At 48.1% G+C, this 14049-nt stretch overlaps 1 protein-coding gene across 1 annotated transcript in view; it reads right to left on the bottom strand.

Annotated features, from left to right (window-relative positions):
• The window catches only part of atosa (atos homolog A), a 29837-nt gene that overhangs the window by 14649 nt on the left and 1139 nt on the right, over positions 1-14049 (bottom strand). The gene's annotated exons all lie outside the window — the stretch shown is intronic.

Consider the following 14049-nt stretch of genomic DNA (forward strand, 5'->3'; position numbering starts at 1 on the left):
TGGAAGTCAATATTGAGAGGTATTTACATTTTTCTTTCTACGTGAAAATGATTAATGGATTCAACCCTCTGGCTGTTTATGCATACGATTAACTCCTCTCCATGTGCAAGGTTGATCTCGTCTTGAACGAGACGGATCCCCAACACCTCCCTCTACACAACAAGAAGAGCATCAAACCCAGACAGGAAATGAAGGTCTGTGTGCATCGGGTGTTGGGGCCGGGTCACCTTCAGTACCCAACCCGGAGCTGGATGGGTGGATAATACGTTATCTCCACCCCATCTTTAAGCATCCTGGACAGATGTGCATGACTATACCTGCTCCTTGTTTTCTCAAAGTGTCCTAAATTCCTGAACTTTGTCCTTTAAAACAACACGTGGCCATCAAGGTGTAGACACGAGACTTGAGAGACACACGAGAGAGAGAAACATGATGAGGACCCCAGACTCATTTAGCCAGATTTAGATTCACCCTATTATTACCATTATCTTGGTCGTCGTCCTTATTATTAGACCTGCCCCAGACACACACACACACACACACACACACACACACACACACACACACACACACACACACACACACACACACACACACACACACACACACACCTCAGCTGTCTCTGTGTGCACTGCCAATCACAACAGTGCAGGATCATGTGGTATGGAATAACACCTCGGGCAGGCGAGTGGAGGGGGGGGGGGGGAGAGGTCAGACTGGCTCAGTATAAAGGTATGAGTCTAGCATATAAGCGTTTGTGGACCGTGAGCAGAACAGCCATGCATCTTTCAACCGTGTGTGTACAGGCGGCCCGCTTTGTAAATGAGATCTCTTGAAAGAAACAAAGACCTGCACTCCGGGTGGATTCAGAGGAACAACCCGTCTGGTATGCGGCGGTGACCTCGTACCCATTTAGAATAAGCAGGAAGGATGGCTGAGCATATGTTCTTTCGGTTTACAGCATTGTCTTTTTCTCCCCATTCTTCTCAATACTGCGGATGGTCGGCATTGAGATCGAGAGATACCTACACAGAAAGCAAAGAGACGTCCTCACAGCCAGACGAAGAGGCCGGAGCCAGTGAGACAGGGGACATGTATGAGAGGCAGAGAGACAGGGGACAGCCATGGAAGAGAGGCAGAGAGACAGGGGACAGCCATGGAAGAGAGGCAGAGAGACAGGGGACAGCCATGGAAGAGAGGCAGAGAGACAGGGGACAGCCATGGAAGAGAGGCAGAGAGACAGGGGACAGCCATGGAAGAGAGGCAGAGAGACAGGGGACAGCCATGGAAGAGAGGCAGAGAGACAGGTGACTGCCATGTGAGAGGCAGAGAGACAGGGGACTGCCATGGAAGAGAGAGAGACGGGCCCAGCTACGTAAGTGAGGCCAGGTCGTGCAGGCTTAGCTCGCTGAGGTGTGCCGGCTCAACACCCAGCCCTATCCGGCTTCATCTGGATCCCAGAGACCAGACAGACTGCTCCTCCTCCTCCTCGTCAGTGCTTGCCTGTCGGCCTGGAGCTTCAGGTGACGCGGGGTGGGTACAGCGTGTTCTCAACTTCAAGGGAGGTTGACAGGATGAACCTGACAGGATGGTGTTCATCAACTTCAAGGGATGCTGATTTTACCATAACAATGTAAGTTGTCCTGCATTTTCTGTATGGAGACACGTAACGTTGAGTCCTGACCCACTCTCCTCTCAAGCAGCCCACCGGGAACGGATGTGAGCGTGACACCCGGAGACCTGCAGAATCAATCTGTGCATGCGTGCGTGCATGCAGGCAGCTGCAGAGACAGACACGCACACAGCTGTACTGCCATGATGAATTGAGAGAGGCAAATCGGGAGATTACAGGAGCAGTTTGTCCATGCTAAATCTCCTTACTGCAGACCTCAGTGAGATAAATATAGATGCAGTCTGGTGGCTTGCCTTCACTCTTTCTTTCTCTCTCCCCACCCCCCCCTGTATGTCTGTCTCTTACCCTTATCTTGGACTCCCCATGAGATTATAAAGCGTATATATAAATGCCGGAACAGAACTGAAGAAGTACTGGCGGTAATAATCGTTCCCAAATTAAAAGGTTTGGGACTTCCACCACTCATCAATAGGATGCCTGCTCAAAGTACTCAATAAAATTTGTCGTGTTCTTTTTACAGAGCAAATGCAGGCGGAAGGGCCTCAAATAAAAGTCTGAGGCATTTTACTGGGATTGCTTCCGTCCTCTGTTTGCGATGATAAGAGAGCTGACGTTTTAATGGAGTCTGTTAAAGTGGAAGGGCCTCCAAGTCTCAGTAAAATTATTTGTGACAAGAACAGATTCATACACAAATTTAGTTTTCTTTGTGCTTTGCAGTTGCCACATAGAGATGCCTTTAAAGTGTTGCTGGTGCTTTTGTCTTGGAATTGACATGAACATGTATTGAAGAATCAAAAAGGGCACACACATTTTAAAATGTATCTCAGTGATTCTAATCTCATGTTTTTCCCATAGTATTGTGATACATTTAACATATAAGAAATGTACTACTTTAAGAAATCACCAGTCCGTAGAAGGAATTCAAGTTTAGTTTCAGACTGAATATAACCAGTTCACATAAATACTTGGCTCTTTGATAATTCACACGTTCACGCCACATGACCCCAGCCCGGTTTCAAAGCCTGTATGTGAATGCGTGTGTGCAGTGGTGACACCAGAGGGTCACTCAGAGGCCTCTCTTTAGCCATAGCGGCCTCGCTGCTATACATATAAGCCTGTCTGTGTGTATGGAGAGTGGTAACACCGGAGGGTCACTCTGAGGCCTCTCTTTAGCCATACAGATGTGTGAGTGTGTGTGTGTGTGTGTGTGTGTGTGTGTGTGTGTGTGTGTGTGTGTGTGTGTCTGTGACGCCGTATGGATACCCGGGTCTCCCTCTCTAGGCCGTAGCGGCCTAGCCCTCTGCGCTACAGCGCGGCCTTTGTGCCCGGGGGCTGGTCGCGGTGGCTGGCTGCCAGCGGGGCCGCCCAGGGAACGGGCCGATCGGCGACCCAACGGTGGGCCGGTGGCAGGGACGGCGGAGAACAAAGAACACTTGAAAGAAAGAAAAAAAAATAAAACGCCCGCATAACTCTCACAACACAATCTTCCATTTCACACGAGGAGGGGGGAAAGGGGTTGCCCTGGCAACACCGACATCCCGTTAAACGCCTGTCACGGAGATTGAGGGGTCTCTCCTCCCTCCTCTCTCTGTGTGTGTGTGTGTGTGTGTGTGTGTGTGTGTGTGTGTGTGTGTGTGTGTGTGTGTGTGTGTGTGTGTGTGTGTGTGTGTGTGTGTGTGTGTGTGTGTCCGAGCTTAGGTGCCTTTTGTTATGTAGGCACTCATGGAAGTGCGAGAGTGGGGGTCCGGGGGGGGGGGTGGTGGTTGAGGGGTGTGCAGGTGCAGCTCGGGTCTATGGGTATGCAAATCCATGCAGCCGTGTGATTTAGATGGTGCGTGTTCTTCACTGTGGGTTCACTGTTCTTGGGGTGCTTATTGCTTGGCCCTGTTACTGCAAATCAAAGAAAAACACACAAAAACTCACACACAAAGACACACACATACGTCATACACTGGTTCGAGTGTGCCACAGACCTCTTTAGCTAAGGAGCTGAAAGATGTGTCGCCGCCGACTAAAAGGGTCATCCCAACAACAGCCGCGTTTCCACTGCCTTTCCCCACAATGAATCACAGGCCCTCTCAGGGCTCACCTATCCGGTTACGCGGGCCTGTCCTAGACCCCTCCAACCCAGCAGGTAGAGGAGCTGCTGGCGCTTCTAAATCACTGGGGTGATGTCAGCCAGGCGATTCAGAGCTCCAGGGAAAGGCAACACCACACAAAACAAAGATATCAACTCAAGCCTTTTCAGACGGTGTGGGATCAACAGTTGGGAGGTTATGTGAGAAAGTTCTGGAAATAAGTTGACATGGGATCTTTAAAAGGGACAGAGCAGTGGCGCTCCGGGCCAGAGGAAAGTGAAGCTATGGGGCTACGGTCCGACAGACTGGCTCCCTCAAGCAGTCCTGAAACACACAAACTTTTCCAGTCTCCACCCACTTCCTCGTAAGTGGTTAGCCAAAACTCTGGACTGAGCTCTGGTTCCCTCCCTGTCCGTCTGTCTGCCTGCCAATGTGTGTGTGTGTACGCACGTGTGGCTTTGTGTATTCCTCCCATTTTATTCCTCAACAAAGGGGCAGATTCACAGCACACATAGCAACAATCCCTGGGACCTGATTGGCTGACACGGGGCTTGCCAAGGGGAACCCTTATTTTGGTGTTTTGTGAACTCAGCTGCTGTAAGCTGACATCACCCCACACACACACACACACACACACACACACACACACACACACACACACACACACACACACACACACACACACACACACACACACACACACACACACACACACACACACACACACCTCAACAGGGCATTTGTTTGCCAGCAGACTCTTTGGTGCTAAAGTCTGCAAGTTACTTGACAAACAAGCCCTTTCAGAGAGAGGAGGAATGTATTATCTAGCCGGTGTTTCTGCCAGGACAACCTAATTGAACTCCTCCAAGCTGCAGTGGGAAAAACAAAGTCAAAACTGTGCAGAGGCCTTCCACAGGCCTGGGATGCCAGTGTGCCTGTGTATGTATCCTCATGCCAGTCATCATGGTTATAATACTGTCCTGACACTCAGCAGGTCCTGTCCCTTCACTGGCCTTGACGATCCGTACCATCAGAACCAGCTGTCTAGTTACGCAATCACTGAGAGTATATGCTTTTCCGGTGATTTCCACTGTTCCGGCCAGACATGCCGGCTCCTGGTGAGATGCAAGGCATCTTAATTTGCTTAAACGGATGCCCAAAAAGGCCCATGATGCATTGCCTGGCTGTCAAACTCTAGCTAGCCTAAAGAGACTAAAGCCGCTCTTTAGGCCTGTGCTTTCGGTTTAAAAGCCTACTTACTGTAGTAAACCTTTTTCGAGAACACAAACACAAATACCTCTTAAACCACATGAGCTGCTCAGCTTACCCACAGCATTAGCTAGGTATGGATGAAGACCCCAAACCAGAGTAAGAAGGTTAGCATGAGTTTAACTGAGTTCTATCTTTCAAACTTAAAAGGTAGCTGGTTGAGGTCAAGGAGTGGCAAGGAACAAACAATCTCCCAATCTCTTGAGAACTACAAGAGTGTCTCTCTGACCACACAGATACAGTCCTCATACAGCAGAGTGAGGAGGCCTGAATGAAGGCGCATGTGAATCAGGTGGTTGAAAACAGAAAACCGAAGGAACACCACTTTAGAAGCACCATCAGGCCAACCTGTTGGTCCGAGTCATATGCTGATGGAGGTTTAGAAGATGGACCTCAACCGTGTCCAGTAAACAATGGAACAAGGGTCCATAGCACTCTCCCCCCCCCCCTCCCCTGCTGCGCTGTGTGCAGCAACACCAAGTAATGGCCTTAACCCCAAAGAGGACCCGGAGCGACAGCCGGCCATGGTGTTGACAGGCACAACCTCCGAGAGTTCAGCTCAGGCCTCACTGTATCACGCAGGCATAACCCCGATGCTAAACCCGTTGTCTGGGGTCGAGGTCTGTGATGTAACCAGGCCCAGGGTAAGTGGCTGACCAGCAGCAACAGCACTGGGCCGTTTTGGCATGCCGATGGGATTACCTCTCCCACAGCTGAGGGAGAGGTGAAATCCTACAGATCTTATCCCAGCTCCAGGCACCTTTGGAAACCGCCTCAAAATTCGGCCTGTAATGCGTGTTTCACACTTGGGCCGAGGTAACATAGGCTTCATAAACACACAACGCCGCTTGTAGTTAAATGTGAAACTGTGGCAGAAGATCAAACCAATAAAAGCGGGGGACAACATTGTGACTACATTTATAAAAACACATCGATAACTGACAGTAACATCTCCCAAGTGTCCTGTGTGGTTTCAATCACAGCAACCAATCCCCCTGAGGCCTAGACCTGAGGCACCACCAACATGGCACCACTGAAACTAAACTAGGCTCGGTGAAATTCCATCAGGTGGACCGGCACCTGATAGAAGGCATTGGTTCTCTGCAACTGGAGCTAGCCGGGTTGTCTTTACCCGATTGAACGCCTCGACCCCTGGTGACCCAGGTGAGGTCACCCTGCAGGTGGAAGAGTCTATCCTGCCTGGAGCAGCCCAAGCTAACCCTCGGGCTCAGCGTAAGGAAGGTCAGCTGTGGAACATACAGCTGGCCGCTCCTGACTGGAGGGAACCAGTTTGGGCTGGGGGAAAGACTAATGCCGCGTTTCCACTGCAGGGTGCGGAACGGATCGGATCGCAAAGGTGCGGTAGGGAGGGGGCGGTATAGCCCAGCTCAGTTCTGAGGTCGCGTTTCCACTGCCGACAGTACCCTTTGTGGTAGGCCGGATGTCGATCGCCGCGGCAGCTACGTAAACATCGTAAAAAAAGTCTTCCTCCCCAAGAATGCAGACGAACGTCTCCACCTCCTTGTTCGCCCAAGCAAGCGTTTTACGCGACAAGTTAATTGTAAAGAATAATACCTCGAGGCTACTGTTCGTTTGTTTTTATCCCCGCGTCACCCGGAAGTGACGATTCTGTCGACCAATCAACGGAGGGGGGTGTAGCTAGAATTTCACGGGACCCTTTCAGGCGTCTCGTCTCGTTTGCGGTACCCCAACGGAGGAGTCCCGAGAACGGGGCCGGAACGGGTACGGCAAAGTCCGGGTCACGCCCACTTTTGGCGGTGGAAACGCGACCCGACCCGCACCTTTGCGATAAGACCCAAACCCAAGGGCCCACTATTTACTTATGATTATTTCCAAGGCAGGGCAGTCATATAATGGAACACTTTTTCGTTACTTTATCACATACTTTGATGATTACAAGACTATTCTGTGGATTAGATAGTTTTGCAATATACAAGTTATCCATACAATTTGGTGAAGTGCATTGGTTAAGGGCAAAATCGGCTTGGCCAATCTCCTTTACATAATCAATGATCTTATTACTTATTACTGGATCAAATCTTAGGTTGCATCAGTTGATGAATGCCAGGGTTTGTTTTGACCTTTTAGAGCGTTGAGTCCTTAAACCACTGCCATAGTTTGCCCCTCAGCAAAACCCTTAATTAGCAAGTTTAAATAATTGAATGTGTTTCACAATATTGGGTTTTGCGAGCCAAGGCCTGCGATTAGTGAAGCCATGTTTGTTGCACAAGATCACATTAGGGAAACCTTGCCCTGTGCATTGGTGCTAAATGGTACAGGAAAATACAACTAATGGATCTAACAGCATTTTGGCTGCCAAATATAATGTTTCTGCAGATATGGAGACATCTAACAGCCACAGTACACATCAAGGTCAATTCATTGAAAAGAAAAGAGGCTACAATTGTATTAGTTTTAATAGAATATACGTTGAATCAATTTAGTTTTTACAGTAAATGTAGGTTTATTGCTGCTATGGTGACATACCATTAAATAAATAAACATACAAATATCCTTGAAAACAGCTTGTACAACCCGTGATGCTGGCTGGAAATGTGAACAAATATTGGCCAATACTCGTGAGAATATCCGTCAAAACACATACCCACCTCCTAGCCTCCCACGGAGCCATCTGTCAGCAGCGCACATGTTGCCTACACCAGCCCAGAGAGGGGCACAACACAGACACACTGCAACACACAGCACCTACATCAACTAGGACAACCAGTCCGTTGGATTTCTCGGGTGTTGACCTAGCTAGCCAAACAGGCCGAAATGGACCATGTCACCTGGCGCAAAGCCAGGGGACAAAGTCCATTTGATATAGCCCGCAAGTGACCCACACACAAAACCGTCAGTGTGGGGGTTTTTGGTTATGTTTGTGTATGTGGGTGTGTGTTTGCATGTGTGTGTGTGTGTGTGTGTGTGTTTGGGCACGTGTGTATATATGTGGGTGTGTTTGCGCATGGGTTTGCGTTTTTGTGTTTGTGCATGTGTGTTTGCGCGTGTGCGTGTTTGTGTGTGTCCCAGCCTTGAGCTCGTTAAGTGGGCCTAGTCGACAGCCTGCAGAGACTACATGAAACAACGGCACCAAGTCAGAGCTGAGACTCAGCGAGGAAAGTGGATAGGAGCGGCAGGTTCTCAGGTGAGGCTTCACCTGATGCTGCTCTTAATAAACAATGGGCCTTGGGCCGGTCTCACAGTGAATCCCAGCAGGGTGTCTGTCGCCCTCAGTGTCCTCAACGACCCCATGCCACCTCCAGTTCCATCCCACAACGGGCCTATAGATAAACCGTTAAAGCTATTGTTTGTCTGCTGGCCAGCTGGAAGCGTTCACCCTGTGGCCTCGTACGTACCACCTGACACTAGGCTGACCTGCAGGCCAGGGGACACAACCGGCTCTGATACGAGAGCACCTGCTGCCTGTGCGAGTGTGTGTTATAGCAAACCAGATCACGGCTTGTATTACACAATACAGTTACTGATACAAGGTAGTACTCACGTCCAAGGGAATATTAATTATGTACAAGAAATCAGTCTGGCGAAGGCAAAAATGTGCGCTTACTAGCACTGATCAGCATTATAAAGCACCTTTTGCTTTATAAGCACTAGAAAGTAAATGGTGCTTTTTAAGCGAACAACACAAGACCAAGCATTAATTAATATTCATTAAGGTTCTAATTCCAAAAGCATAAACGACTTGGCTTTATGTACTATGACATAATACTGCAGTATTTCTCTATTCCATAGCCAAGAGGCTGCAGGCCTGATTATGTTTTGAACAATTAGTCTAATTTAAAAAGGGGGTAGGGTAGGTAACCCCCAAATCACTCTTTTCCAGAATGTCCCTTTGCTATTGGCTGCACTTCCTTAGCTCAAGTCAACAGAGTCATGTGTTTCAATAACATCTTGGCATGCGGCTAGCATCTGCTTCCATCAACCCCTATGTGTCCGGTTGTGCTTTTCCACTTTTTTTTGTTTGAGTTTCCATTCAAATCTCATTGTAGAAAAATAACTACTTTAAGAGATTTAACCGGATTTTCCCCGTTGTAGCAGGAATGACTCAATACGGACTCACACAGAAAAAGTCCAGTTTCTGTAGGCACGGCACGCAGCTGCTCAAGAGGAGAGAGTTGAGAGGCGGCTGCTGTTTATTTAAGGTTACACAATCAGGTGACTCTTATCACCAGCGCCTCTGTCAGTCCGTCGGTACTCCGGCGCCAGCCTCTGTGCTGGAAGCCGGAGGTGGAGCAGGTCACGCTGTAAACGTGACGGGCTCCTTGCGAGGCTTGCTTGAGCCCACGAGGCCGGGGGTATGTCAGCTTATTTTTCTGAGGCGACGAAGTGATCGATGAATAGGACGTGCCAAAGTGCAAAGGCGTGAATGGCTGTGTTTCTCCTAAAACAAACACAGCTTCTTAGCAGGCGCCCCCGGAGAAACACCGCAAGCTCCCTGCTAGATCCAGTTATGTCCCGTCACATTCGTGTGAGGGCCCGGGGCCGACTGTGCAGCACATTTGGCCCGTGCTTGTCCAGATTTCATTGGAGGGAAACGGAGCCATGGAGAGGGAGTGCCAAAGGAACAATCAAAAAGGTTTTGGAGAATAATAACAGACATGCTGAAAATAAAGATGCTGGGAAAGGGACACACAATATGTGTAGAGGAAGAAGTAAAACAATTACAAAAGAACAAGCGAGAGATGGACCAATAGCAAGGGGGATGGATGCTTATGGGTATTCCACCACCTACCCTACCAGGAACAGGCTGACCAGCCCAGATGGCACTTCCTGTCCCTACGGAATCTGCTGCTGGTTGGCTAAATGGCAACAGACCGTGATCCATGGGGGTATGATGAACACACAGGACGATGATGTCACCGGTGCTGTCAGATCCATGCCAGCACACGTATCACTGCCATCGAAGCGGTGACGACCAGACAAGACCAGAGTGTCTTGTGATGAGGACGGCCAATCCCCCAGAGGCTTAACTCTCGGCCGCTGCAGAGGCTGCGTCCGTCTCGCTCTAAAGACGGGGCCGATGACATCGTCAACATGGCCTCCGCCTTTTTGCTAAACCCTCAGCTTGTGTTCCATGCTGATGAACAACTGTGTGGGCCCATCTTCGCCATCAGATAACTTTTGTTTGCAAGTCCAAAGGCTGGCGTACACACTGGGTCTCATATCAATATTCAGTGATGTGACTATGAATTAATCAGTGATTGCATCGGAGAGGTGACCGCGCAATGATCAAGGAGGGGGCTGGTGGAGAAGGCTAACAGAGAGGGAGAAAGCAGTGGCCCAAACGATGTAGCAAACGACAATACTGAGTTAACCATTACCCGTGTTTGCCTAGGGACGAAATCAATGAAAATGTAAGGACAAAACCCACTATTTTCAGGTTGGATGATGTGAGCTGCAATAAATACATTCAGGAGAATTGAGATCACTGTACATTAAACAGCATTGAACAATTGTGCGTGAGAGAGAGCAGGAAAGCAAAACACTATGGGATTACGTCAAGAGTATTCATCTACTGGGAGTACTGGTGGTGCAGTCACACGTTATAACTGGTCTCGCCCCGAGGCTCCTTACAGTGAACTCTGTGAGAGCAGCATTTGATTATAGCAGACAGGCCCAGACAATGCCTTCCTACAATATGAAGACAGGCTCTTCTCTTCTATGCCTTCCTAATTTCCCCAGTGGTATTCAACACCGCCCGGCCACCCCCCTCTAACAACCTACCCCCCACACACTAATTCCCCCCCAACGCACCGCTGGCAAACTCCACAGCACCCACTCCACCAGACAATAGGGGTCAAAAGCCCATGTTCTGTGCTGCCATCAAGGGAACAGTGGCCCATTTAACCCTTCTGTTACAAGCTCTGACCATATAATGTGGACTGGTCACATCGGATCACGTTGAGGCTAGCTGAGCTCAACTTGTAAGTTTTGCCAGCTTCACTCTAAACAACAATCACATTTTCGCAACCACACTGAATGCCTTTTCGAAAGAGATCTTTAGTCTAAGGGACGTATAAGGAGACAAAACTTATTACAACATATAGCATGAAATGAATGCATTTCTTTGTTACGTAAATACTACACCTTCCTATAAAACGATATATCTGTGACATCACCAAGTCAGGCATAGCATTCCAACCAGGAATAACACTTTTGGATCCCACTGGGAAGTTAGCAGTAGGCACATGGGTAGTCCCCGCTCCTTAGGTGTCTTACAAATACGCCTCAATACAGAACAAAGATTTGTTCCAATTCTTGTTCTGCGCCGGGACAGGACAGGTGCTGCGTCCTGGGAACTGGGGCAGACTTTCATCCTGGTCTAACTGGTCGGGTGGCGGGCAGGACAGCAGTGTGTTTGTGATGGGATAGGGATGGAGGATGCACCAGGAGCTGAACTCCTGGGGCGCTTGGGGAACTGATGGGTCTGGGCCGAGCTACAGAGGTTACTTCAGGCTTGGTTAGGGCTCCGAGCATTGACACAGTAAACGTCACACCACAGGGAGTCAGCGGCCTGCTGACTATGACTCTACACTAGGGATGTAACGGTTAACGGTGTAACGGTAAACCGCGATAAAAATGTTGTTGATAAAAATGACCGTTATCATTTCAAATCAAATTATTATCGCGGTGGATAACCGCGCCCGCGGTGTGGTAACCGTGTGCTTAAATCCTTCCCAGCGCTTCATCCGAGTCTCCTGAAGTCGCCGCGCAGGCGCACTGTGTAGCCAACAACATGATGTTTTTAAGTTTTGATTCAGTTTGAATCATGGCGGAAGGAGGAGACGACAGCGCTCAAGACATCCATCAGCCTTCTTATCGGGATTTGCATTTCTGACAAAAATACTATTCATATTCGCTGAGAAGTATTCGAATAATATTCGATAATCGGTCAATCAAGAACCCCCACACACGCACACAGAATGACACAGGGAGAGGCTTTTATGATTTGTAGGAAATCAATCCGTTTATTTCACCAACTGCGCCATCAACATTCAACATCAAAATTATTTCAACACGGGCTTGCAGATAGGCCCACATGCGCCGAAAACAGATCGCTATTTATATATTTATTTTACTGAACACAGCCTGCATGACGTTGAACTAGACACAACGAAAAAATAACTTCACACAGTGTGTCTTTTTACAATTTATTTGTTACCAGCATTCGTAGAGTTGATCAGCAGAGAAATAGTCTGCCAAAGATGTTGAAGTCGCTTAGCAACCGAGGACGCTCCTCACTTTTAAGGAACATCCATATTTCCCAATGCCTCAAACCGAGCAGGAAATAAAGCACGATAGCGTCGGATAGCGTCATCTTCGCCGGCCAATGACTTCAGATGTCTGCGCAATGTTGACATACTTATATTAATGCCCTCCTCACTTTTAAGGAACATCAATATTACCCAATGCCTCAACCCGAGCAGGAGATTAAATACGATAGCGTCATCTTTGCCGGCCTGCAGCTAGACAGCAACGTTATTGATGAATGAGAGGCGTGATCCTTTTCTCGTAAACGAGATCCTTTTGTCGTAAATATGATATTTTATCTCGTAATTACGAGATCCGTATCTCGTAATTACGAGATCTTTTCTCGTAATTACGAGATCCTTATCTCGTAATTACGAGATATTATCTCGTAATTACGAGATCCTGAGTGTGCTAACGGCTACATTAGCTGTGAAACTTTTTTTTATTTGGTGAATGCTCAGCGCCACCGTATGATATGCTTATTATGCGCATTATATGCGTTCAACAGCATTGAGAAGAGCCGTGTCATAAATAACACATTCATTATTCGATATACTACATGACTATTCAACGATCGTTGCCCATCCCTACCTTCTAAAGAGGACTAAGTCTGAAGTATGGGCATATTTTGGGTATTTAAAAATGTTGATAACATAACCGTGAGGTTACATTTTCATAACGTTACATCCCTACTCTACATATAACCTTACATGACTCAGATCATCACTGACTGGATTGTTTTCGGGTTGGTCAGCTCGCAAACGTGTGATGAACATGTGTGCGCAAGAGAGTCACTAAGACTGAGACCACTTGACTAGCTTCCCTTGTGCCTTTTAATGTTAGGAGTTTTGCCCAAACCAAAGTTAAATAAACACATATGTTTATGAATGAGCAAGGACATGAATTAGCTGTCCACCGTAATACATTCCAACAAATATTTAGATTCCTCACCCACTCTCTCTCTCCATTTCCCAAAAAGGCACAATGCACTAGGTGCCCTAATCCTGCAGCCCTGCTTGAGGAAAACAAGCAACAAAGACAGAGTCAGTTGTTTCTGGTTCTTAAGGCGCGTAAGCAGAACTAAATGTGTGGACAGCAAGTTTCAGAGAAAGCCTTCCCCTTGTATGACATCCCAAGAAGCCCCAGAAGTTTTGGTGCTGATGATGTCTCGGCTTTTTCAATACACACAAAGATATAGACACACATACAAACACAAATAGACCTGCCCCCCCCACACACACACACACACACACACACACACACACACACACACACACACACACACACACACACACACACACACACACACACACACACACACACACACACACACACACTAAATATGTGCTTGTTGCATGGTCCTCTGGTGTCTCTGTCACCAGCCACCAAACAACAGATTCTCTCTTCACCAAACTTCCTCCTCCTCTGAGGGAGGAGTCAGGGGCCTAGGTGACAGCCCGAGTGTTAATCTCCCATCTCCTCTCACAGCACAGTATGTTCCAAATAACAATAGCACCCCGGCCTGCCCTGAGGGGACACAGCCGCTGGCATCTGCTCCATTGGTTTATAATTACAACTTGACAGTGTGTGGGTCAGTCTGATATGAAATCAGGAGAAGGTAGAGAAATGGCTCAACTAATAAACAGCCTCAGGCAGGCCTGCTTCGTTCAGTTGGTTTGATGTTCGCTGTGCAATCAAAGAATGGTTTAGGCATATATGCTGTGATATATATTCAAAATCTATAACTATAAAATATAGTGGTTGGAACTGCGTCAGTGT

The sequence above is a fragment of the Gadus macrocephalus genome, chromosome 14 (genome assembly GCF_031168955.1).
Source record: "Gadus macrocephalus chromosome 14, ASM3116895v1".
Classification (NCBI taxonomy): domain Eukaryota; kingdom Metazoa; phylum Chordata; class Actinopteri; order Gadiformes; family Gadidae; genus Gadus; species Gadus macrocephalus.